Below are 3,962 nucleotides of genomic sequence, written 5' to 3'. Positions count from 1 at the left end.
AGTCTTTGTTTTACTATGGTTGCAAATATCAAAAAATTTCTATATGTGACACGGCACCAGAGTTAAGTTAGGGTTTTTCAAAATGCTGACACGCCAAGCTCAAAAGGTTCGCCATCACTGGCATAGGCAATCTCAAACATTTGACTCTTGTTAAAACTTCCCTTTTGGGAAGTAATGCTAAATTTCTAAAACTTCCTAAGAGAGTTCAAAGAAAAGGGAGCAAACAATAATAATGAAAACTACCTCACTAATGTTTTAATATTGATTATATGCTAAAATGATAATACTTATGATTAAATATATTATATAAGATATATTGAAATTAATTTTTCTTTTTTCAATTAAAAATTTTAAATGAAGTTAAAATTTTTTACATTACACATGACTCCCCTTGTATTTCCAGTGGACAGCACTGGTCTAGAACTCTAGGAGAATTAGACTTGAGCCAGGAGTTAAGAGACTTATGTTATAATTAACTAGCCACTTAACTTTATGATAATTATGAAGTCCAATAAGGACTTATAATTATGCTAGTTCTCTTTTCCATAGAGTGAAGGAAGTATCTTCCCCTAATCACCTCACAAAAATATATATACTCAGGCTCTGGCCAATCTGGCTCTGTGGTTAGAGTGTCAGCCCATGGACTGAAGGACTGAAGGGCTCAAGAATTTCATTCCAGTCAAGGGCAAGTACCTTGGTTGCAGGGTCAATCCCTGGCCTGGTGAGAGCGCATGCAGGAAGCAACCAATTGATGTGTCTCTTTCACACTGATGTTTCTCTCTCCCTCCTCCCCGCCCCCCGCCCCCATTTTCTCTAAAAATCAATGGGGAAAAAATACCCTTGGGTGAGGATTAACAACAACAAAAAAGATTCAGGTGAGAAGTTATGTAAATATACTTCAGAAAAGAAAACAAAAAGCAGAGGTTATTTATTATTATTATTATTATTATTATTATTATTATTATTGTGTGTGTGTGTTTTAATAGGTTACTGATTTTTAGAGAGCGAGAAAGGTAGAAGAGAGAAACACTGAAGTGAGAGTGCAACATTGACCAGCCACCCTCACTTTCATCTCCCCACTGGGGGTGGGGGGGTCAAGCCTGCAACCCAGCATGTGTCAGGACCAAGAATTGAACCAGCAACCCTTCAGTGCACGGGATGCCCAACCAACTGAGCCACACTAGTCAGGGCTTTCTGTTTTATTTTGTTAAAATAAAATGGTCTTTTTTGGTCAATTCTATAGGCCAGTGGTCGGCAAACTGCGCCTTGCGAGCCACATGCGGCTCTTTGGCCCCTTGAGTGTGGCTCTTCCACAAAATAACGACTTCTGCGCATGGGCCACGAAGTTTCAATCACACTGTACAAGCGTACCCACATGTGGTATTTTGTGGAAGAGCCACACTCAAGGGGCCAAAGAGCCGCATGTGGCTCGCAAGGCGCAGTTTGCCGACCACTGCTCTAGACTAATAAAGACATTTAGTAATTAGTCTCAAACGTAAATAAAAGTTCAGAGCAATAACTCTTTTCAGTAAGAACTACTGGTGTAGCCCAAAGAGAAAATGAAGGAAGTCAAGACACTGCCATGCAAAACACTTAATTCACATAATTGGGGCTATTGTCAATACACAAAATAAATATCCCCCCCTCCAAAATCCCTTTCTCCAATATGAGAACACACAATTCTATTTATCTATCTGATAAAGGATGACTCATGCATCCACTATAAGGGACTTAAATAATCTAGTAGGAGTAATCCATAATTTTTCTGCAAGCACTTACAAATGTCAGACCTCTCCAATTTTCACGACTCATCACACCCCAGTCACTGACTTATAAAGCCAGGAGAGATTTTCCCTTTTTTAAGAAAGGCAAGGAAGGATGGAAGAAAAAAAAGCTGTTATGTATATGCATAGGATAAAAGTTTAAAAGAATATGCCCTGACTGGGTGGGTCAGCTGGTTGGAGCATCATCCCGATTACCAAAAGGTTGTGGGTTCGATTCCCAGTCAGTGCACATACCTAGTTTGGGGTATATAGGGGAGGCAACCAATCGATGTTTCTCTCTCACATCTCTCTCTCTCTCTCTCTCTCTCTCTCTCTCTCTCTCTCTCTCTGTCTCTCTCTCTCCACACACACACAAGTCTGAAAGAATATAGTATACCAGAACTGTAATCAGCATTATCTTCCTAACAGCGGTTTTCAACCTGTGGGTCGCGACCCTTGGCGGTTGAACGACCCTTTCACAGGGGTCGCCTAAGACCATCCTGCATATCAGATATTTACATTACGATTCATAACAGTAGCAACATTACAGTTATGAAGTAGCAACAAAAATAATTTTATGGTTGGGTCACAACATGAGGAACTGTATTTAAAGGGCCAGAAGGTTGAGAACCACTGTCCTAGGAGGAGGAGAGGAGATGCTTTAACTTTCACTTTAAATGATTCTTAATTGTTTGGATTCTCCTATAATGAACGTATATAACTTGTAATTTCTTAGAAAGTTCTCTTAGAAACAACAAATAATTAAAAATATATATGTATGTACATATATACATATATACATATATACATACACACACACACACACACACACACACTCACACACACACACACACACACTAGGGACCCAGTGCATAAATTTGTGCATCTTGAAAGGAACTGTGGGCCGTGAGGCTGGGGTAAGCACAGGAGCGGGTCTCTACCCATCCTCCACGCCCCTGCCTGGCCCCTCCTGCAATGGCCCCCAGTCCCATGTACTGGCAGCCCCACTCCCGCTGCCGCTGCTCCCACACGCTAACAGCACTGGCCCCCCTTGCACCCGCTAACGGTGTGAAGTGATTGGGGCTGGCACCAGCAGCGGGTGTGAGTGGGGCCAGTGCTGTCAGTGGGTGCGAGCGGCGGCTGCTGCCCCAAACGTCCCTCAGGAGCAGGGGAAAGTGGAGAACCCCTCAGGGGCAATCAGGGCTGGCAGCCGCCGTTCGCACCTGCTGACAGCTCCGAGTGATTGGGACCGGCGGCGGGTACAGGCAACAACAGGTGTGAGCAGTGGCTCCGGTGCCAGGAGCAGGTGCGAGCACCAGGCAAGATTGCGGTGCGTGGGAGCAAAGAATTTTTAATAACCACCAGAGGTTCATTCTGATGAAAGTGACTGGTGCCCTGCCTTGGTCTGGTGCCCCCGCTCACCTGCTCCACCATCCCACCGTGGCCAATACCCACCATGTTCTGCACATGCCCCCTGGTGGTCTGTACACATCATAGTGACCGGCTCTTCTGTTGTTTGGTTGTTCCACTGTTCAGTCTATTTGCATATTAGCCTTTTATTTATATAGGATATACATGTATATAATGAAATACTACATTTAAAGCAAGTGGAAAATTGCCCTAGCCGGTTTGGCTCAGTGGATAGAGTATTAGCTTGTGGACTGAAGGGTTCCAGATTGGATTCTTGTCTAGAGCATGTACCTCAGTTGCAGGAGCCTCCCTGGCCAAGGCCTTGGTCAGGTGCACAGGAGGCAACTAATCAATGTCTCTCTCTCACATCGATATTTCTCTTTCTCTCTGTCTCTCCCCCTTCCACTCTCTCTAAAAATCAATGGAAAAATATCCACGGGTGAGGAAGAAAGCAAGTGGAAAATGAATAAAACGGGAAAATATCTGGGATACAGTAAGTAAAAAATACACAACATAGATACATATACAGCTATTTATAGAAAAGCTGGAAATAATAATGGTTCACTTATAGATCTGTGGTCCAAATTATATCTAGGTGATATATTTTCTCTTTTGTCTGCATTTTCCAATTTTACTACAATGAATACAATTAACTTCTGCCATAAAATTCCCATGTTTTTGTTACGGAAAAAAACAAACACTAACAGGTTCCTTTAAAAGCCCCCATTAGGATTTCAATAAATCAAAGTTACAAAACTAAGATATAGTAAAAAAAAAATTAAGAAAAAC

General features: G+C 42.3%; 1 protein-coding gene across 4 annotated transcripts in view; it reads right to left on the bottom strand.

Moving 5' to 3' along the window:
- Positions 1-3,962, bottom strand: part of CCNT1 (cyclin T1) — a 56,540-nt gene that overhangs the window by 30,657 nt on the left and 21,921 nt on the right. The window lies entirely within an intron of this gene.

This window comes from Myotis davidii, unplaced genomic scaffold (genome assembly GCF_000327345.1).
Source record: "Myotis davidii unplaced genomic scaffold, ASM32734v1 scaffold290, whole genome shotgun sequence".
Taxonomy (NCBI): domain Eukaryota; kingdom Metazoa; phylum Chordata; class Mammalia; order Chiroptera; family Vespertilionidae; genus Myotis; species Myotis davidii.
This window is presented reverse-complemented; position numbering and strand designations above follow the sequence as displayed.